General features: G+C 42.0%; 2 long non-coding RNA genes across 2 annotated transcripts in view; one reads left to right on the top strand and one right to left on the bottom strand.

Annotated features, from left to right (window-relative positions):
- LOC137321482 (uncharacterized) overlaps nucleotides 1-18874 on the top strand; it is a 72526-nt gene extending 53652 nt beyond the window's left edge. Inside the window, exons 3-4 of the long non-coding RNA XR_010962832.1 lie at nucleotides 17085-17197; nucleotides 18098-18874. This is a non-coding gene — a long non-coding RNA (uncharacterized lncRNA). The remainder of the gene's footprint in view (nucleotides 1-17084; nucleotides 17198-18097) is intronic.
- Nucleotides 1714-23277, bottom strand: LOC137321481 (uncharacterized). Its single transcript, XR_010962831.1, has 3 exons — nucleotides 23170-23277; nucleotides 3313-3492; nucleotides 1714-1913 (listed from the first exon to the last, which is right to left on the bottom strand). It is a non-coding gene; the product is annotated as an uncharacterized lncRNA (long non-coding RNA).
- Nucleotides 23278-23945: the final 668 nt, after the last annotated feature.

The raw sequence follows: 23945 nt of genomic DNA on the forward strand, positions 1-23945 counted from the left end.
CCTACGTGGACCTTAACAACTGGATACTCCCCCTCATGCTCCAAGTTTTTCTCCAACCGCGAGGAGATATCCTTAACCCTAGCACCAGGCAGGCAACACAGCCTTCGGAACTCGCGGTCATGGCTGCAGAGAACAATATCTATCCCCTGACTATACTATCCCCTACTACTACCACATTCCTTTTGACTCCCCACACTTGAATGGCCTCCTGTACCTCGGTGCCATGGTCAAACTGCCCATCCTCCTTGCAGTCTTTGTTCTCATCCATGCACTAACAAGTACCTCATACCTGTTGGACAAGGACAAACGCTGAGGCTCCCCTATCACTGCATCCTGGATCCCCGTGCCTGCCAGAGTCGCAGTCACATCCTCCTGTCCCTGACCACTGACCAACCTAAACCATTACCTAACCTTAGGGGTGTGACTTCCCCCGGATCAAAGCGCCCAGATAACTCGCCCCCTCCCTGATGCATCACTATGTCTGCAGATCGGACTCCAGCTCAACAACTCTGAGCCAAAGTTCCTTGAGTTGCTCACAGCAGATGTGGTGGCTCGGGATCTCGCTGGTCTCCACCAACTCCCACACGCTGCAGTTACGACACACCACCTGCCCTGCCGTCCCTATCTAACCTTGTTTTATACATTTAATTAATCAAACTTTTTATGTAAAGTTGACATGGTTCATTTTTTGTTTTTATTAAACTAATTCATTTATCTACTTTAAACTAGTTTCCTGCTCTTTTTAACTGTTTAGTTTTTAGGCTTGGAATCCAGAACAAAAGGCCATAATCTTATTAGAGCTGGGCCATTTAAGAGTGAACTCTGGAAGTATTTTTTCACACAAAGGGTAGTCAGAATCTGGAACGCTCTCTCCAAAAGACTGTGGATGCTGGGTCAATTGAAATTTTCAAGACTGAGATCAATAGATTTTTCTTGGGTAAAGGTATCAAGGGATATGGATCAATGCGTGTAAATGGAATTGAGGTATAGATCAGCCATGTTCTAACTCAATGGCGGAACAGGCTCAAGGGGCTGAGTGGCCTACTCCTGTTTCTATATTCCTATTTGGTTTGACGAGGGAGGTAATGGACGTTGGCTTCCTTCAGTGTGGAGCTGAGGGTGTTCGCATTTTCTGTGGCATCATTTTTGGGTTGATCAATCCAGGGAAGTGAGTATCCACACCTGATCCCTGGTGGCAACGAGAATGCATTGTATTTCCCTGGCAATGTAGGGGCAATATATCTAACGTCCCTAGCAATCTAAGGAAATTCATGATTGAGAGCAGATTTGGATTTAAGAATTGCTGAACCTTTGATTTCTTTAAATTCAAATCCAAATAACAAAGGAAATTGAATGCTCACAAGTATTGGGTGATATTCATTTCCTTGGATCAAGTGTGGGACTCCCTAGAAGCCAAAGGGACTGAAGATTAATTCTGAAAACTGTAGGGAACACAGTGCTTCATGTAAAAATGACCACAATGCTGGAGGTGACTACTAGGGTTTTGGCGTATTGCTGTCAATGACTGCATTCTGCATGTTAATCTGCCCTCTGTAGTCCTTTCAATTATGATCTGCTGGAGAATAATTCCACTTGGCAGCCTGAACCTTCAGTTATGACTCTTTTGGATCTTTACATGAAAATGAAGGAAAATTAATAAAATGGAAATGAAAACAAGGACGCTTCTCAGTTTACAGCATTTCTTTTCATTAAGCTGATACAAATTGTAATCGGAGCAGGCTCAAGGGGTCATATGGCCTACTCCTGCTCCTATTTCTTATGTAATCGTAGGAGCACATTGGTACAAATAACCCAAATGGTATATTGTGACTATTCTGAAAGAGACAATAAACTTTAAGATGACTTTTTTTTGAACTGCAAATGCTGGCAACAAGCAGCAGCTCCATCAGCATCTGAAAATAGAAACGGCAGATTAACAATACAACAACTTGCATTTATATAGCACCTTTAATGTAAAAAATTGTCCAAAGTGCTTCAAATGAAGAGATATTAGGAGAAGTGACCAAAAGCTAGGTCAAAGAGATGGATTTTAAAGAGGGTCTTGAAGAAGGAGAGGGAGGCAGAGAGGCAGAGGGATTTAGGGAGGGAATTCCAGAGTGTGGGGCCTAGACAGCTGAAGGCCCAGTCTCCAATAGTGAGGTGAAGAGAGGGGGATGCACAATGTCAGAGGAAGGGAGAGTTTGTGGGAGGCATTTGCAGCACTGGAAGAGGTTACAGTGATGGGGAAAGATGAGGCCATAGAGGGATTTAAACATGCGGGTGAGAATTTTAAATTTGAGACTCTGGGAGAATGGGAGCCAAAAAAAGCAAAAAAGAAATGAAGGATAAATGGGTGTCAGGTCTAAAAGAAACAACAGAAGTAAAGAGGAAATTGAAGAAAATGAAATCATGAAGACTATGGACATAGTATTCGGTGAAGAGAAAAGAACTCAAAATTTAAAACAAAAATAGAAATGGAAACACAGGGAGACTGAATAACATTGAGATGCAATCAGATCGGATTGTAATTGTTTCCTTACGGAAAATGTGAGAAAATCGGGACAGAACCAGCAGAAGAAATCAAAACAAAAAGTCAACAAAAACATAGCTGCCGCATGAGGAGGAGGCTGATGTAGATAAACAGAAGACTGAAGTGGCCTTATTTATGATGGATGATGAAGAGGGAGATCAAAACATTTCAACTGTGACATAACTGAATTTGTGTGCCCAAAAAGGATAAAATTAATCTGTTTCATTTTCTTTTTAAATCGGTAAATATTATTAAACAGATTGAACACCTCCAGTTGTCATTTGATTTGCAATCTGGTTGGTCAGTGTTACTCAACAGAGCAATTAGATTTTAAAAAGTGGCATGCAGACCGATCCGATCGCAGAGGGGAAATAATCTCCAGGAAAAGCCAATGCTGAAGATTCGTAAAACTGTTAAAAAATTTGAAAAAAAATAACAAATAACCATGCTGTTCCACAGGGTGTGAAGTGCTGGAGATAAATAAGTTATCGTTGTTTAGAGAGAAAGTTTTGTAAATACCTGGGGGTAGATTTTTGTCTTTACTGTCTGTGCGTTAACCATCACCTGGGTGAAACATAGGAACAGAAAAGTAGGCCATTCAGCCCCTCGAGCCTGTTCCGCCATGCAGTTAGATCATGGCTGATCTGTATCTTAACTCCATCTACCCGCCTTGGTTCCATAACTCTTAATACTCTTGCCTAACAAAAATCTATCAATCTCAACTGTGGAATCCAGAGAGGGAATTCTGGCAGGAAGGATCGCATAACAGTAACAGAACTCACCTGATTTTCCTTCCATTATTTCCCAACATTTCTCTCGTGGTTTCTTCTTCACTTCACACTCCAGCCATCTGCTTTCCATTCAATATCTTCCCATCCTACTTGCAGGTGCGATGCAAGCAGATCTCCATACATGCCTGCTCTTCTTTGTAGGAGCCACTCACTACCTCTAGTCCTCTCTCTCTACAGGAGTAGAAAGAAACTGGATAAGATCAGGAGAGGAACAGCAAACCTCTTGGTCATATCAGAGCTGGAGCAGCAAGCTCTTGAAATCAGTGGCCCTGCAAGAGCTGTGCACATCAGGGATTTTGAGGTTGGAAGCTTACCTGAACAGGGTCTCTGACTATTACTTGTACACCTTCATGAAGTACAGAAAAACATATATTCAACCAGCTTGATTACATGATTGCATGTATTCTGCAACTGGCTAGCCTCTCAGAACCATCCTACCATCCTAACTACTATCTCTTTTCTCTTTCCTCTAGGTCCTTCTGAACAGCCTTAGTCTCCAAAGGAGAAATCTTGGAGGAGAACCCTTCAGAGGAGGCATGGTCACGTGCTCCAGCCTTCCCAAGCACCAGCAACCTGTCTGGCTTAAAGAGTGAGTTAGAGAGGTCTGCACCTGATGGTGCACCTAGCACCAGTGCACAGGAGCAGGTCATGGTGGCAAGGGCAGATCGGGAGACAGGTGACTTCTGCTGAGAAGGATTTCAGGTGCCCATCTGTAAAAAGAAAACCACCTTCTTCACACAAACAGTTATATCAGGTTTTGAAAGACCTGCCAAGGAGTTTAAGCACCACTGCTGAAAGTATGGAGGAGTCCGCTTCCAGCCTGTGTGGTGTCATCTCCCAGGGCATTAGCACTCTGCACGCTACCTTGGAGAGTGTGGCCACCTCTAGTGATGCTGCAGCCGGTCTTTCACAACAAGACTCAATGTCCACAGCCTTTGCAGCTTTGGTGGAAGATCAAACATCTGCCATGTCAACTCTGGGCTCCACCTTGGAGAGACAGGTATCAAACTCGGAGAGATTGGTGGACCTCATGGATAGGAGCTTCCAAGGATTCACTCCCCTTCTGCACTGTGCTCTCCGACAGATTTGTGGAAGTGATAAGTCCCAGTCCCATGGGAGTGGCAGTGGCACAGCAGGAGCAGCCCGAGTTGCCCTCTCTCAAGATGACAGCACATCTGCTCCTTCACCACCCATTCAAGCAATACCCAGTACGGTGCCAGAAAGCCAATCTGCAGCTGGGCACTCAGAGGCTCGGGCTTCCAGAAGTCGTTGGCCACGAGCATTTCAAGGGTCCCCATATGAGCAACAGCAGCCTTCCACCAGCTTTGCTGAAGCCACTAGGGGGATCACCTCAAGAAGTAGTAGAGTTAGGAAACCTTCTTATAAGAGGGGCACTATGGGTTGATCACTTGGGTATTAAGTGAATTGAAGGAAATTATTGTGGTTGGCATTAAAGTAATCACCTTTATCACATTTGGCACTTTGTTCTGCAGCGTCTTTCGTGGAGCTTCTTAGTCTGCATTGTCAGAGCATCATTGATATAGAGGGTGGCTGAATGGTTTCAATGTTCTAATGCAGGACGAAGGGAGTGGTGTATGGATTAACGAGGACTATTAATACAGAGGGGCTTTCTATAACTTTTCAGAAAGGAGAATGAGTAGGTCACTAAATGTACTGTTCTATTAACTGATCCCTGGGCCTGGATTTTTACTCGGAGCTGTGGAGAGAGAAGGGGGGAGAATTTCCGGACGGGAAACCCGGAAGTACAGGTTTCCCGGACGTCCTGCCAGTTTTAATGTCAGGATGTCTTTTAAATGTTTTTCAGCAGGTTTCCCGCGTGACAGCCAACCAGATCGACAGGCTGGCTGCCTGTCAGACGGGAATGTAACTGGGGAGTGGATGCCAGGTAAGACGGACATTGAGGGGGTAGGGGCTGGGCATTGGGGAGGGGGGGGGGGGTCAGTCATTGGAGGTGGGGGGGGGGGGGGGTCGGTCATCGGGGGGGAGGAGTCGGAGACCTCGGGGGTCAGAGACTTCGGAGAGGTTCGGAGACAATCGGGGTGTCGGACATGGGGGGAGGAGGAGGGTCAGCCGATCGCGTGTGTCAGATCGCAGTAGATAAGCTTGTTGCGCCTGGAGGAAACATTCCTTCTCCTCCTGGCCCACAAGCCGTGCACTAAAGGCACCTGTTGATCTGGGCCTTCTCACCTTCTCTTACGTGGCGAGAATCACGAGGCCCGAGAATCCCGGTCCCCAGGAACTAAAAGTAAAAAAGCTATTAAAATGGAGGAACGCAGCTTCCTTAAAAGATTTCAGTGGCTGACCCGCCTCCTGAGAGTGGATTGGTTGCCCACCCTCCGATCCACCTCTATTAAATCCAGAAGTGGGCAGGTTGGAGGCGAGTTGGGGCCGTGTTTTACATTTTTACAATTTTTACCTTCCCGCCCGCCCCCAACCCACCCGTCCTTGGGAGTTAAAATTACCCCACTGGTCTCTCTAGCTGCAATGTGCGGTGCTGACTCTCCTTCTTCTGGCTCTCCCTTGACTTCATCCAATTCTTCCTTATCAGATGATGCTTCTTCGTGTTGTTCTGCTTCCTCCGACTGCATTCCTCTTTGCATTGCCAGTTTGTGCAGAGTGCAGCAAACTACAATGATACGGCCCACTTTGTCTGGGCCAAATAGTAGGGAGCCCCCAGAGCAATCAAGGTACCTGACCTTTTGCTTCAATATGCGAATGGTATGCCCTAGGATGTTCCTGATGTTGCCATGGCTGTGATTATATCTGAGCTGATCACGCGTGGTGGGATTGCAGAGGCGTGTCATCAGCCATGTGTGTAGGAGGAGGAGGGGGTGGGGAGGGGAGAGTATCCCTTATCCCCTAGCAGGCTTCCTCTGATGTTTCTGGATGGGTGGAAAAGTGGGGTGATGGATGAGTATTGCAGGAAGAAGGCATTGTGACAGCTGCCAGCGAAACTGGCACAGACCTGCATTCTCCTTCTGCGATGATCACACACCAGTTGTACAACGGTAGAATGGAAGACCTGTCTGTTCACTAAGCTCCTGGCTCACCATCTGCTGCCTTGATAGCTACATGAGTGCAATCCATTATGCCCTGGACATGAGGGAAGCCAGCAACTGCTACAAATCAGTTGGCTGTGGAAAAGAGGGCATTGGTGATCTGCTTGATGCTGCTGTGCGCAGCAGACAGGAGATGCATGTGATGTCCCCTGTGGCATCCTGGAAGGACCCTCAGGTGAAAATGTTCAGGGCGGTGGTGACTTTGACAGCCACTGACAAAGCGTGGGCCCCCCCTCCACTCCCCCACGCCCTCCCCCCACCCCCGATCCAGCAGGTCCTGCATGAACAGGTTGCATAGATCAGTAACAGCCGGCCTGGTGAAGCGCAGCATCCTGATACATCAAGGAAAGTGTCTTTTGGCCTGTAGACCCTATGGGCTGGGGATGGCCCTCTATGAGTAGCCCTTCTCCCCTGTTGTGTTCCAAGAGGCCCAGCTGCTGCTTTATCTGGTTGTTGAGGTTGCTGCTGTTGCTCCTCTTCCTCCAACTGTTCCTCCACCCAAAGCAAAGAAGCAAAAAATAAGCTGTGAGAGTTAATCAAGGTGAGTAAGGTTAAAAAAAACAGAAACAAGCTATCTCTGAGCTCAGAAATCCACTGTGGAAATGCACTATGTACAATTGCACATTGTTCCCTACGATCTGAGTGCGTGCAGCTAAGTGCCCCTTTAAATAGTGCTTCCAGTCATGTCAACCAATTAATGAAGCCAATCCTGTGAGGTTTTACTCAGCGGGTGGATTGCAATGAAGTCCTGATTACATTATTAATGAGGCGCCTCCCTGTTTCCGACGGGGCTTTTTGCCATCAGTCAGCTCCCGAGTTCAAATGGTGCCTGGCGGGTTTACGGCGGGAATGGGGTGGTAAGCAATTTTTGCTAAGTTAACAGCCACCTATCCCATTTCCGCCAAGCGGGTTAGATTAAAATCACCACCGAGTTGCACAACTTGTCATCCTAATAATAACTACCAACAGTAGAACAAAGAAAGCAACCAAACAACAATGCCAGGCTCTTGGTTGAGGATCCATATTAACCTCTACAATGCCGTAACATGAACAACGCATAACAATTAACCCACCTTATATATCTTATAAACAATGTTCACCAGGTGTTCCAGAGGCAAATATTCATCTTTTTTTCCCAGACAGTCTAATGGTGGTGGGAGAAGGCTAATAATGATCGCATTATCAGTCAACTGCAGACTAGTGGGGCAGAATGGCAATCATTCAAGTCTAATTCAGCTACCTCTCATGTCTAATAACAAGTGTTCATCCATTTTTCCTGGCAGCCTAGTGTTGTTTGGAGGGGGAAGGAGGCAACTTCTGAGCAGTGCTGACGAAAATGATTGTTTTGGACACTATCTGGTTCTAATCTCTGAAAGTGAAACTGATCTGCTTTCACTCGTGACTTTTATAAAGAGGCAAATCCACAATTCCTGACAGTCTGGGCAGCAATGAGCAAGAATGGATCTTTACCTTTGGAAATATCTGCTTCTGATCTTGGCAGTCTGTGATTTTTGACCCATTCACTGGGAATTATGAAGAAGACTTGTTCCTGCCACTTTTGGAAGATTAGGCAGGATATGGAAGGCTAAAGATATTTTGGTGAAAATTAAGGTAAGAGTTTATGAAGCGATGGTTATCCCCATATCATAATCTGGATCTGAGTGTTGGAAAGTGAGAAAAGTTGATGAGCAAAAGATACTAACAGCAGAGATGAGTTGGTTGAGAGGAAGACTGGGAATATTCAGGATGAAAATAATCCAGAATGATATAATAAGATCATGACTTGGACAAGAAACAACGCTTATACAGAAGATCCAAGAAAGACAAATGCGATGGTTTGGTCACGTTTCAAGAATGGAAACAGCTAAATTACCTTTCATGATCCTGCATACAGAGGTACATGGAACAAGAAGCCGAGGAAGACCAGGGAAGTGCTGGATAGACAATATCAAGAGTGATTTGTCACAGAAAGGGATACAGATGACTGATGCAGCCAGACTAGTTCAGAACTGACAACAGTGGAGTGAATTCATTCGGGCCCATTGTCACTGCTGAGCTGACGGATTGGAAATTAATAATAGTAGTCACTTTAATGGGTAGAAAATCATGAGCTGGTGAACATAGAAGCAGAAAAGCCCAGCCATCAGATATTGGGACCTCTGAACCCAAATCCCCAAACTGATTCCTAAAAAACTCAATTCTCATCTCTGTGATTTTATTAATAAGTGTACATGATATTTTGCTGTTGATTGTAGAGGCAGGATTGCCAAACTTTTTTAAAAACGTCATCTCCATTCAGAAAGAGCACCTTCAACCCCTCTATCTCCACCAGCTACCTGCCCTTTCCCTCCAAAAATCTTTGAATGTATCATTGCCATCCATCTATGCCACCTTCAGCATAACTGACCACTCCATTCTCATACACCATTTCTTCTCCACTTCCTACCTCTGTATATCACTTTACTCATTTCAGTGGAGTCACTATATCTCCACAATCAATTCTTCTCCTGTGTCATCTCTGGTGTGTTCCTTGTCCCCATCTTTAGTTCCTTCCTATCCACCATGTACTTGCTACTTCCTCAGTAACATCATCCTCATGTAATCCAAATAACACCCAACTCCGCTTCTCCACCACCAACTCTTGAGGACTGTTGATGGACTATCCGACTGCCTAACTGACATTAAATCCTGGATGATTCTAAGCTTCCCACAGCTTAATGCCTGAGGTCACCCCATTTGGCTCTTGCTAGCACCTATGTGCTTCTGACACCGACTCCATCACTCTGCTTGGCTGCTTGCTTAGGCTTAGTAGGGCACACAATCTTCTTGTTCTCTTTAAACCTCAGCTGAGCTTTCTACCTCACGTTCCAGAGGCAGTGCTGTCCATGACCCAGTGTGGGGCTCCAGTTGGTGCTGCAATAGGTGACAGCTCTGTGACGCCTTCCCTTGTGAAGTGGAGGTGCCTGATGCACTGCTCCTTAGTGAGGTTGAGGTCGGTTCCTGAAGACAGGTGTAGCATAGGGCCTGCTTTGCCCTCCCCTCCTTCTCCCTCTTCTTGCAGCAACTGCAGGCCTGTGAACTCACCATTGCTGGTGCTGCTGCTCCTCATCCTCCAGCCCCAATGGCAAACCCAGCAGAACACCCGTGACAGCAGCATCTGTGCAGAATTGTAATGGTAATACAGCTGCTGCACCTCCGAAAACGAGATTAAAGACATTTTAAAGCACTGCTTATTACAGCCAAAACTGGCCCAACAAGAACCCAAGCAACCTGAAATAACTAACCTGAAGACTTACATTAATGGAGGTGAAGATGTCTTTAAATATGTTTGTGAAGGCTGCATCCCGACTGTTCTCGCCATGATCTACTAGGTGGGCTTAAGAATTGACGAATTGGCACAAATCAATTTCCCAAATGGGTCCTAAATCAGTGCAAGGACCCTCATTGTAATATTTTAATTGGCTCCACGCTTAATCTAGGCAGGCGCCTGGGTTGCCCACACCAATATGGTAACGGATACACTTCCGGTGCGTTTTGGTCACGTGCGATCTAGCTTAGAAGTTGTCATGTTGTGGACCCGTTTTGCACCCGAAAAATGGGCGAAGTGAGGTCCCATTTCACCCCCTGAGCTCTTCTGCTTCTGGAACATAACTCATTTACATCCTTACCTCAGCTCCTCCGCTGCTGAAACCTTCATCTAGGATCGGTTCCTCAAATTATCTCGCCTTCTGCCTCCCCACCTCCATCTTTCACAAATTTCACCCAAATCTGAACTCTACAGCCTGAGTTCTATCCTACAGAAAGTCTTTCTCACCCATAGGACCAGTCCTCTCCCAGCTCCACCGGCTCCCTTTACCCAGAGAATCGACTTCAATATTTTTGTCTTCGTTTTCTAATCCCTCCAAGATCTCCCCCACCTTCATTAGAAAATCTCTGACAGCCATGTGTTCCAGCCTGAACCCTCTGTTGCTCTGATTCCAGACTGCCGTTTGTCCTTCAGCTCCCCCTCTCCACCGTGGAGGTCAATCCGCCAGCATTACCTCCATGTCCTTTAGAACTCTTTTCCTTACTGCCTGCTAAAAACTTATCACTTCACTCTTACCTGCTGCTATCTCCCTCCCCCACCCAGGTCTTTTTTTTCATACTCAATGCCCACCTTCTCCTCTGTGAAACACTCTTAGACATTCTTCTCCTGAAGAAGTATTACATGGATGAATGTTGTTGTTGAAATGCTCCATCGTTTTCTGCAGTGTAAACTGCTCCAGTAATTTATTAAAATTGCAGTTGGCATTTAATTGCTGTTCGTGTCAGTTTGGCTGCTCAGAATAATGCCATATTTCCTGCATAATTAACTATTGGAAAGTTACACAAAACTCAATGGCTCTCCACTATCTATAATTCAAAACGTACTAACCGCAGCTGTTTTCAATATATAATGGAATTCACAGAGATATTATACTACTTAGAACTGCACCTTTTGAGCTTTTTCATTATATAATTACAAGTACACGTGTTGACAGTTATAGTGTCTGATCCAATTCCAACCTAGCTGTTCTCATTTATATGTCAGTGAACTTCATTTAACCCTTTCATCTTTAGCTCCCTTGGGTTCTTTATTTAAAAAAACTTTATTGGATAATCTATACTAAACTTGAGTAGCACCATTTTGGGTCAGTTTTCATATCTAACTCCACAGAGAAACACTGGAAAAAAAGAGTTTGCTTAATATGTCTTCATTCTAGTCTGAAACAGATTGCCCCATTTTATAAATTACTTTTTATTTGGTGCTGTTTTGCATCAATGCTTCCAACTGAGCCTTTCCACCAACAAGGCACAAGGCAGCCAACAGTGATGAAAAAGGACTTAATCCATTAAGGTCCTAAGCAACCACAATAATTGAATAGAGATAAATATAAATGCCTCAGTAAATTCTTTAACTGTAAAGTGACACACATCAGCCTGAATGTTCTTCTCCAGCAAGAAGTATGTATCTCGCTGGGTTTTCATCCTCCTGCATGACCCATTGCTGAGACCATCTAAATTTCTAGGATCAACTTAATTGAGACTCCTGGTGGTATTATTGCATCTGATTGGGAGCTTGCGTTTGGTTTGGTTGGGGTGGGGTGGGGAACGGCTTGCCGGTGCAAGATTTAGATGCTTACAGCAGCTTAAAGGACCAGGTGTCATCAAGGAAAGTTTCTTTTTGGAAAGAAGAATTGCAAATTATACATAGAAAATACATGGAAGTTACAACACAGAAACAGGTCATTTGGCCCAGTCAGTCCGGGTCAGTGTTTACCTTCCATGCGAGAAAATAGTTCTAATCCCATTTACCCACCCTGTTCCCATATCCCTTTATCCACTTCAAAAACCTATTCAATGTAATCTTGAATGTTGATGGAGTTTCTGCCTGAACCACTCACCCTGAAAGTGAATTCCGTAGACTCACATCTCTGTGTAAAGACAGTTCTCCTGTTCTCTGCTCTAAATATTGTATACATTGTTTCAGAGGTCTGTTGAAGAACCTTCCAGTTTTCAGAGGCTTCAGTGGAAGTTCTGCAGGCCCAAATAAAGCTGAGTAAAGAGGCCGTTTTTGGGACAGGGAGGGGAAGGCCAGCCAAAGGAAGTGCACAGTAGAAGGGAGTGGCTATGGCAGTAAATGCCACCTCCATGACTCCATACATATTGCAACTCAGTGCCACAAGAAATTTAATGACATTACCAGCTCAGACAAGGTAAGAGGAGTCAGCCATACATTTCAAGACTGCACTGTACTGAACATATTTTCCATTTATAACCACATAAAATTACTTGGAAATTAAATATGGAAACAAGCCGTTCAGCCCAACCAGTCCAGCTGGTGTTTAGCCTCACACATGCTATAGCCCCAATTCCATGTACTCATCCCTCTTCCCCTATCCCTTTCTTCCCCTAACTGTGTTGAAATGCTTCAAGAGCTTACCATTAATTTACAGGAGGTGCCATGGGGCATTTACACCCACACCTTCACCTGCAAGTGTTCTTTCACTCGTGACCTTACACGAACGGAATTAAAAGAGACAATGCTGCATATACACAGCAGATCGATCAGTGTATGTAAAGAGAAAAGACGGGCTATGATGTATCCTTCATTCAAACAGATTCTGATGAAAGGTACACACCCATGCCGTCGTAATCTGCTGACTGATCTACTGTGTATTTCCAGCATTGCCTGTTTCTATTTCAGCTTTCCAGCATTTGCAATTTTCCATTTTTCATTTTAATGAATGGACCCTACTAGGCCTCATATGCTATGCAGGGGTAATAATCCCCTTTCTGCCTTCCTAGTGCACTCCAGGACTTGAGCATGTAATCTAGGCTGACATTTCAGTGCAGCACTAAGGGTGTGCTGCATTGTTGAAGGTGCTGTCTTTTTTGGATGAGATGTTAAGCCAAAGTGCTATCTGCCTATTCAGATGGATGTAAAAGATCCCTTGGCAGTATTCAAAGAAGGGCAGGGAGTTCTCCTAATATCCTGGCCCACATTCCTTCTTTAACCAAGAACAGATTAACTAGTCATTCATCTTATTTATTACTTGTGGACAAATTGGCTGCTATTTTTACCCACTTTAACAATATCACTGCACTTAAAGTAAAAAGTAATGAAATGAATGTGCATTGCTTTGGGACTTCATAAGACATTGTCTCAATGCAAATTCTTTCTTTTTCTATGTTCTCCCTTATCCTTCAGGCCTGCCTGAGTTACATACTGGCTGCAGCAACTGAGAAAATGGCTGATGACCGGCATTGTCAGTCTCACTATGGACCGGATCCTGCCAAGCACATGAAAACAGCTTAGAGATGATTCTTTTGCTAATATTTTCTCCCTTTCCTTCATCACAACTAAGATTGACATCTTGGCGGAAAACATGAATTCCTTCAATTGCCATAGAGCCGTGTATTGGATCTCCTTTACACTTCCTGCTCCTGAAATTATCCTATGGCAACAAATGGTTACTGAGCACCAACAGTCATCAGGTGTTCACATCTCAGGACTTGTCTTTCAGTATATCAGTTCCAGGATAAAAATGCCTTTTTACCACACTAAAGATGGCAATTAGGATCTACAAAAGAAAACAGTGCTGTTTTCAATCACCTCAAATATCTTCAAAATTTCAGCTAATGATATTTCTTTTACGACATAATTCCAAGGCTAAATATATTTCCTTATAAATATGCTCCTTATTTCCACATTGCAATATATTGTATCTGAAAAGTAGTTTTATATATTCATGTGGAAAAATATTTGTTAGGTTCTCTGCTATTTCTAAAGCTTGTATTTAGAATGCCTTTCCAAATAAGAAGGAGAAAAGCATCTGAAATTACATGTGTGTGTGTGCGTGTGTGTGTGTGTGTGTGCGTGTGTATATGTGCGTGTGTGTATATGTGTATGCATGTGTTTGTGTATATGTATGTGTGTGTATATGTGTGTGTGTGCGTGTGTTTGTGTATGTGTGTATGTGCGCGTGTGTGTGTGTGTGCGTGTGTTTGTGTATATGTGTGTGTGTGTGCATGTGTTTGTGTATATGTGCGTGTGTATGTGCGTGTGTTTGTGCATGTGTGCATGTGCACACGCACCCGTTTTGGCACCAGTTTGAATTATAAGTGCTGTGGCTTTTAATCTAAAATAAGTGCCACCAGTTGTCTGGCTCTGTTGCAGCTTTGATCTGGCACAGTAAAGATGCAGAGTTTTCCATGTCTTCAGTCCAAACTGCACATTTTCACAGAGTCCTGATACATTTCAATAATAGAGTAGCGCAATGGAAGCCTTATATTGGGCACATCTCAATAGTGAGCACCTCTTTCCCTTTATCTATATGTCCATATAATGTTGTTAAGTGACCCAAGGATTAAAGCTATAAACCTACCTTAAGTAAGGGATTTGGATTAGGTTATAATATGAGGTAAAATTGGCCCAAAGAAGTCTATCAGCAGGTCTATTGTCACCTTGGCCCAGAGGTAGCATTCTTGCCTACGAGTCAGAAGTCTGTGGATTCAAGCCCTATTCCAGAACTTGAGTACATAAACTAGGGTAAAACTCAATAGTGAGGCAGTACTGCATTGTCAGAGGTGCTGTCTTTCAGATGAGATATTTAAACCGAAGTCTGCTGTAACTTCAGCAGAAGAGCCACGAAAGACTCCCCTTCACATCTCTCATTCTTTCTCTAACGCCCTACAAGTCCCCACCTTTGCCTCTGCATAATGTATCCTTCCCTTTCCCGCTTCCCGTGGTTGTTTATAAGCCAGCAGGGAAGACTGCACTGCAACTCTTTTGTGCTCGCACTCGCATCGTCAAAAGTTGCTACCGCCCTCACCGCTATTTCTCCCTTTGGCCACACTTGCTGTTTCTTCCTGTCATCGATAGATAAAGTAATTGGAGCTGACATTCCCCCCCACAACCCCCTCCCGAAGATTTGGATGCAAGATTTATTTTGGGCATATTTTAAAGCAAAAAAAAAGCTGCTTTTATATTGTGGCTCATGAGGTACCAGTACTCACAAAAGAGGGCGCGGGGGCACCCAGGGGATGGGGCAGGGTATCCTCTGCCAGACTATCCAGGGCCTCAAACATGGCAGGCACTCTTGATGCACTCCTAGTGGTGTGGGCACTTGCCATTTGCAGATAAATGGGGGAACCTCCCCTGAACCTGGAAAGTTCTCCAGGGTTAGCAGCAGAGGCCCCAGAAGCCACGAACCTGGCATGAAGTGTCGGGATCATTGGCCCACGAATTTTCGGGGCCAGTTTCTTCATGGACATAGCGAGCAAAGTAAATTTTGTACACCAGTTGTCCCCACCTCTGCCACCGCCTCTCATTGCTGATGATAGATTTACCATTTCTACAGGGATTGTGTGCACTAACATTACTCTCAGTTAACCTTAATGGCAGAGCTTCTCAGTCTGATAAGAAATATATCCCGCTGATGTAAATTGTTAAAACCAGCTCTTTAATTACCCGCTTATGGCCCCCTAGAGGGTGCCAACAAAGGATTAATCGATTCCCTGTATAGATTCCATTGTCAGTTTCCCAGATGGTGCTTCAATAATAAAGAAGCTTTTAATTTGAAAAGGAAAGTGAGATAAAGGTAATACATGGAAATCTATCAGATTAGCTAAAGTATCAATCTAACACAAACCAGCAGAAAATGGAACTTTAAATGGGTTAACAACAGGGGACTGTCATATAAGCTCTTAAGCACCCTTTATCTCAGTTTTTCCATCTTCCTACAATGTTCAAACCCAAGCTTAGCAAGGCACCTAACCATTACTTGATGATTCACCTCATCTTCTCTTGCAATCTTTTGAACCTTCGTGATGCCCTGTGCTTTTGTCCTTTATCTGGGTTCTTCAATAAAAAAGGCAATTTTCCTACTTACCATCTGATGTACCAGCCCAGAATATAAACAGGATAGTTTGACAAGGCAGGGTCATTTTTTATTTTACATACAATATACAGCACAGAAACAGGCCATTCGGCCCAACAGGTCCATGCTGGTATTTATGCTCCACATGAGCCTCCTCCCTCCCTACTTCATCCAACCCCATCAGCATATCCTCCTATTCCTTTCTCCCTCAAGTGTTTATCTAGCTTCCCCTTAAATGCGTCTATTCTAGTTGCCTTACCTACTCCTCTGGTAGTGAGTTCCACATTCTAACCACTCTTTGGGTAAAGAAGTTTCTCCTGAATTCCCTATTGGATTTATTAGTGACTATCTTATATTTCTGGCCCCTAGTTCTGGTCTTCCCTGCAGTTCAAAACATTTTCTCTACATCTACCCTATCAAACCCTTTCATAATCGTAAAGCCCTCTATCAGGTCACCCCTCAATCTTTTCTTTTCGAGAGAATAGAGCCCCAGCCTGTTCAATCTTTCCTGATAGGTATAACCTCTCAGTTCTGGTATCATCCGAGTAAATCTTTTTTGCATCTTCTCCTGTGTCTCTATATCCTATTTATAATATGGAGACCAGAACTGTTCATAGTACTCCAAGTATGGTCTAACCAAGGCTCCATACAAGTTTAACATAACTTCCCTGCTTTTCAATTCTATCCCTCTAGAAATGAACCTCAGTGCTTTATTTGCTTTTTTTTAATAGCCTTAATAACCTGTCTCACTACTTTTAGTGTTTTGTATATCTGTACCCCCAGATCCCTCTGCTCCTTATTCTTATTTTCCAAGCAGTATGTAGCCTCCTTATTCTCCCTACCAAAATGTACCACCTCACACTTATCTATAATGAAATTCATTTGCCAATTATGTGCCCATTCTGCAAGTTTATTAGTGTCTTCCTGTATTTTGTCACAGTCCTCCTCAGTAATAGCTATACCCACCAATTTGGTGTCGCCTGTAAATTTTGAAATTGTACTTCCAATTCCTGAAGGCAGGCCCAGAGTTATTTAGGAATTATGATTTCTGTGTCAGTATCATTGAAGTGTAAAGTGATCCCCATGCTCAACTCTTCTTCGAAAATTTAAATTTTCTATATGATTGTATGACAAACCAAATCAGTGCTTCAGAAACGATCTCCTCTAACCCAACATTCCATTTCACAAGGTGCCCGTCACTTGGTGTCCTTATGTATTTGAAAACCTCTTCACTGTCATTATTTTTAAGTAATTCTTTATCCAAAATCTCAACCCTTTTCAGAACCGCCGGAGAGCCAAACAGTAGAGGACATCCATTACCAATACAAGGGGAAATAGCCTGCTTTTTCTCTACAAGTACAAGAAGCATTACCGATGTAATGGTTTAACAAAAAGGTAAGATTGGAAGAAACAGAATACCGGCATTTCAAAATGGTGGAAAAGTGTTCAAATCAACCGGGAAAATGTAACAAATAGTTTTTCAGAGCAGACGACCATACTTGTAGTGATCAATTTACCAACCTAAAAACGTCAGCGTTGAATTGAAGGCAATTCAAGATTAATTTTTGGCGTGATATCAAAGCTATAAACTTCCCAGCCCTCCCCAATCTGACAAGGGTTTGCTTAGCAACTTGTATGAGAGTCCACATAATAAATTGGAATAGGATTGAAAAATCTCTCTTTTTTTCCTTTAGACTCAGAATTCAGCTGTTATTAGACAGTAAGGGTGTAAGTACTGTTATCAGATTCAGTGATGTATAGCTCTGTAACAAGGAGAGATAAAAAGATAAAACTGGACATCTGAAAATGCTAGAAATATATACCGGGAACCATCGTCATTTCAAAAGAGAAAAGAGAAAAGGTTAACACTTCAGATGTAGACCCTTCATCAGAACTGGAAGCCGAAACATGGAAAATAAGTAGGCTTGAACAAATTAAAGAAAGGAGAAGAGGTAAAATTCAAGGGGCAGATTTGCATGAAAGTCCTATTAGCAAAGCTGTAAACATCATGAGGAAGTTTGGAGTGACATTTCTGATCAGCAATAATGGTACAACCTGCAACACAGTGCCATATATCTAAATAGGTTACTATTTTATATCAAGATAAGTGGCAGTGACGCCTAATGATTTATACTAGCCAGGTCTACCTTAATAATAAGAGTAGAGAAAGTAAGAATTAATATAGTTAGGTATACTATATTTTCCATACTTATGTCTGATGAGCTAAATGCTCATTAAATGTTCATTTTAAAAATATATATACAGTGATAGTTTGCTGTAAATACTCTTTTTCAGTTTCTAAAGGGAACAAAGACTAAGAATTCCAAAGAATTTCTGTTTCTCTCTCACAAGCCTGACAGAAGACAAGAAAAATAAACAAAGTTTGCATGAGAACCTAAGCGAGGACAGCAGGAGTGACTACAGTCTTTATTCTGTTGGATTACTGCTGCAGAAATAGTGACCTTAGCCTTTGGAAGATGAAACACGAGGTGGCTTTCCTCATAGCCACTCAGCACTGTTGGACTAGGATGAGCCATAGTCTAAATCCTTGATGGATGGCTGGCAATTGAAAGCAGTCTGCTGCGGCCGAGGAAGTTGGGATGGAGCGAGCTGTTTATTCTTTTGCCAGATGGACCCCTTCAATAAACCTTTCTTTTTTTTTCCACAGTATTGTTTGAATTATTTGTGATTTATTGACACAGATGTCTTCTTGGAAGCAGGTTTACCATCCATACTCATATTAACCGCACTGAAATAAACTCACCTGTTTTATTGCGGTTTGACTGATGTGATTCATCAATCGTATATCCTATCTGAAACGTGTTATATCAATTTTTCCAAGCACTTGTATAGTGAAATAAAAACTTTTCCTATTCTCTCCTGTATTATTATAACCTATCCTGATATGCCATATCCTGGTAAACGGCTGTGTGGAATGAACCTTGTTACTGCCCTTTGGCCGTTGCCACAATTACAGACTAATTTGCTTCTGTGAAAACCATTAGGCATCAAAGACATGGAATATGCTGACAGTAACTGGCATTGTAAGTGGACGTTTGAAATTATTGCAAATTAAAGAGTATAAATTGTATTTAAAAACTGAATGTGGCAACAAATTCAATACTGTTATCTAGTCTGAATCAGGATGACAACTCTGAACCATTCAGCCTTTAGCCTCACCATATGATTAGCTATAGATTTGTATCTCACTCTCAGTACTCATTATTCTCAATTTACACTGGATGTCGACAAAAGTCAAACCACAAATACTTTCCCACTCCTCCTCTAACATCAAACTCTTTAATCTGTCCCCTCTCACCTGCCACTCTAAGACGGCATGAAAGAAAAACGCTGAGGTAAATAATGCCAAAAATGTTTCTGGTGTCACCACTGCCCATGGATCTTGTCAAGAGCCTGTGGAGCAGGCAGAGAGTGATGGACTTGAAGTTAGCAATAGACATACCAACATTAGGGTGAAACCGGTGTAATGACTCATAGGATCTGGCAGCTTCATCTGACAAAGCTGAGAAAGGTGTCAGAGGGCAATGTCACATAATTGTGGAATTCCTTTCCCTCTGCAGAGGGGATAGATTTGGATTCTTCTGAAGGGGTGAGTTGGCAGATGGTTTATTCACTGAATGGACAAACATTGTGATTTTGACCTCCTTTAGGTTACATTATTAGTGGGAGCTGTAATAATCAGAATTGCTGTTTTTCATGGATAGACTTTTAACTTTTATCAGAAACAATCATGAACATAAGGACAACAAGTAAGAGGAGCAAGAAATGCCATTTATGGTCCATTAAAGGCTCTAATTCTCATTCTAATATTGTAACCTACATTATTCAACCACGATGTGTTTCAAAGGTTGAACTGATAACAATAATAATGTGACTAAATCAATCTTTGGACTATTGAATCTCTACTGGCTGAAAAATACTGGCCATTTTGGGGGATTGTCCCTCATTTCCAAAATGGATTGTAAGAATAGAAGAAACTAAGTAGTTTTTTAAAGAAAATAATTAAAATATAAGGGAGTGAGGAAGAACAAGAATATGGGAGACTGGGTTAGTAGGAGTAAAGCATTTTACATGTATTTAAGATGGTTTTCTTAGGGTCTGAAATCCTTGGGTGCCCATTCCGCCACATTTTGTGTTGGCAGAGCAGGACGCTCGCCTGCCCTAGCCCCAGGTCGAAGACCCCATTTCAAAAATGGGGGTATAGTTATCTGCATGGCTGAAGCATGCTGGCCACACCTGCAAAAGCTGATCAGTGGCAGACACCCCAAACTGCTGGTGGAATGTCAGAGCTGTACTATGCCTCTCCGATAGCAGAGAGGAAGCCCAGTGAGACCTGAAGAGAAGTGTCCTCTTCTGTACTTCTGCTCCCAATAGTGCAACCAAGCCTCTTGGGGAAAGCATTCTATAATATCTCACACCAGGTTGTTCTCAACCATCACCTCTGTCCTGGTCTCCCAACATCTCCAATGTAAAATTTTCAATCTTGTGTTTAAATCCTTCCATGGCCTTGCCCTTCCCTATCTCTATATCTTTCTCCAATTCTCTGCCAACTCTGCATTTCTCTGATCTCTTCTCCAACCCCCCTCCCTTTGCCCCACCATTGGCGGCAGAGCCTTCTGTAATCTAGGCCCTAAGCTCTAGAATTACCTCCCTAAATGGTTACCGCCTCTCCACTTCCCTCCCCTCCTTTAAGGTCCTCGTTAAAAGCCACCTTTTTGACCAAGCATTCAGTCTCTCCTGTTAATAGCTCTTTCTTTGGCTCAGTAACCATTTTCGTATGATTACACCTCTGCAAACATACTTTGGGATGTTCCCTATATTAAAGGTGCTATATAAATGCAAGTTGTTGTTTGTTGATGCAGCCAAAACCTTTGGGAACACTATCCCTTTAAGGCCTATAATGGCAACAAAGCAATGAAGTTGAAGAATCTGAAGTTCCTGTTGCTCATAACATTTTCTAACACAGCCAGCACAAGACTTGCGACCAGGTCTGGGACAGGAAATTGGGTCACAGGTCATTCTGATGTTACAAATATGACAAAAATTATTGATTTGAATCCCTGATTCTCCTTCAGGTGTCGGGGCTTTCTCAGATAGGGACAGGATGTTCGTGGACAGTCTAATGGGATCAGAGACCCTGTGTTAAGCATCTCCGTCCATATTTCTGGTTCGCTGCATCTCCTGTGCAGTTGCTCCTGGGGCACCATACTCAGGAAAATTGGGCACTTGCAAGTTACCTACAACTTAATCACTCCTTATTCTATAAGGACCTCATTGCAATGAACTACTTCACTTTTAAATAAATAAAGTCTTAAATATTAGATATTTCTTAAATATTTGATACTGCTTAATTCCCTTTTCCTCATCCAGGTTTATTTCCCATAATCCTCTGTTTGAGTTATGTTGCAAATGGTTCTCCTTAAATTCCAATATTAACCCTTATACTGCTGGCAGTTCCAGGGAAATTCTGATCTCCTTGACTGGTTTTGTTTGTTTTCAGCTCACATGTGACACTGAAACAAACATTAATATTACAGCAATAGAGCTACTGAAAAAATAGGAGTAGCTTTATTACTATAACCTTTCCCATTGAGAACTAAAATATACCCATAAAACACAAGTTTAAACTAAAACTAACATTTTGAATGTTTTAATTGTCTGCACCTTGTCATCACTTCCCCTGTTCTCTCTTTTTTATATTCTCCATCTGTCTTGTTTTAACTTTTTTAATGTCTGCTGAATACTTGCTTTATTATGGATGTCTTTGGTATTGCTCTTTCTCTCACTTGTCAGAAAGTTACTGAAAATCTTAAAATGTCGCAAACTCTAAAAATGTAAATATCTACACTATCAAATGTACATTGAAAAATGTCAACCAATCAATTTGTATGTACTCTACCTAAGATATTGTACATATTGTCCAGATTTCACTTGCTCTCATTAACCATGTAACTTCCTTTACCAGCACTCATTAAATACCTTTGCTATTCCTTCGAGCGTCTTCCAAACAAATAACTGTCGTTTTCATGAAAAACAGCTTTGTTCACTCCATTAAAAACGTCATTGCAATACCTAAATTCTAATAGCAAACAACTTCTTTTATTTGTTTATTTAAAAACATACTGCTCAAATCCAATGTTAACCTGGGACTCTATCCGTTTAAAGCAAATGTCATCCATTTATTCAGAAGTACAATCCATTGCCCATGTGCTGTCACTCTGTTATGGAGAAATCCAGCTTCGCCTTCTTGCAACGTATGATGGGAAGAATAACATCAATGGAGTAGGATTATGTTCCACGATTATATGTTATATAACTTCCCACAGAAAGTTGGCAATAAAAATAATAGCTATTTTACTTATGTGCCAAAAAGTGAAATGTTATTTTTTCAATAAGGTAAAATTCTCCTTCAAAGAAAAACAAAAACAGTTTGACAGGAATGATCACTTATTCCACATGTAGCACCCCAGACACAAAGTCTGGGCTGTGTCACTGCCTTTGAATATTCCCATCATAAATACTTAAATATAATAACATATTAATGATGGTTTATTTTAGAAATGTTAAAGTTAGTTGTGATGCTGCATATTTTTTGATGTACAAAAATACAAATCAGACCACATTTGGAGCCATGAGAAATATACAATGTAGATTCATTAGGAACCAGGGATGAGAGGATATAGTTATAGGCCTGTATTCATTGGAGCAGAGAAGGTTAAGGGGGATCATACACAGAATTTTGAAAGGACTTGAGAAAGTAAATAGGGAAAGGATTATTTTGACTGCTCAGTGAATTGTTAACATGGGGACAGACATTTAGGATTTGTGCTAAAAGCTAAGGTTAAAAGAATTTTTCATTAGAATATATTATTGCAAGTGGTTGCTTAAGCTGCGTCAATCCTTACATTTTGAACGGGAATGAGATGAACACTTGATGAAGAAAAACGTTAAAAGGTATAGGAATAGAGAAAGGAAATGGGATTCGAGTATATCATCGTGATGTAGAGCTAACTCTTTCATAATCACAACGGACCAAATGGTCTTCTATTCTGAAATGCCTCTAATTCTACACGATAGAAGGATATTTGAAGCCTGTTTACAGGTAAGATGCAAAGCTCTTTTGCTGCATTGCATATGTTCCTTACATAACAAATGGATTAGGCAATTTATTTATTCAGTTCATTCTGGTACTAAACACAAACACAATAATGTAATAATTCACTCCTATTTTCTGTACTTTTCCAAATATAGAGAGCTTTTTTTTTGCCAATATTCCACACAGAGTTTAAAAATTACAGGTTCTGTGATATAAAAACAGTGGAAACCTTTTACAATTTAAATTGTACCTGAGCTGTTCACCCCCTGAGTACTGGCTCTGTGATTGCCAGGATCCTGGAGCACTGTGCAAGGTCACAGCATTAATACACAAGCCAGCGATTACTGAAATCAGTCTCTGTTACACAATTACATATTTTCCAACAGATGTGAGTAAAGGACATATTGGGTTTTTAAAAAAATATACACTTGTGCAGCCGGACTGTTCTCCTGAGGTTGAGGTTAAAGCATACTGTTGGGACATACTAGAAGATGCTTCACTTTACAGCTGACCTTGAAGGGGCGATGCCAAAGTGTTCTGTACTAATATCAATCCCCTTGTTGAGCATAACAATTTATTAAAAATTAAAAGGATATGTTTTCAGTAGTGGCTTTCTTTACACAACAACAATAACTTGCATTTATAAAGCACCTCTAACAAAGAAAGAAAAGTCCTGAATGCAAAACAGTAATTTACCTATATATAAAAAAAAATCACTAATCAACTATTCAGCTTCGAACAAATCAGTCCACCCGTAAAATGAGACTAAACACTTTAAAAGTATTTTATGACTTGAGGCAGTGGGTTCAGACATCTGATGACACATTTCCTGCTCCTTCTAAACAATGGAAAATTGTTTTTTCTGTGCTTTTCACTGTAAGCAATGACAATTTGTACTAAAATAACAGTTTAATTCTATTCATGAATTTAGACGCTGATGCTTGATTTACGATGATAAATTTTCATTTCATTCAAATTCCTTAGCATTAATTCACAGTATCTAAAAGTAGAATTCTAAAGCACCTT

Source organism: Heptranchias perlo, chromosome 5, assembly GCF_035084215.1.
Source record: "Heptranchias perlo isolate sHepPer1 chromosome 5, sHepPer1.hap1, whole genome shotgun sequence".
NCBI lineage: Eukaryota > Metazoa > Chordata > Chondrichthyes > Hexanchiformes > Hexanchidae > Heptranchias > Heptranchias perlo.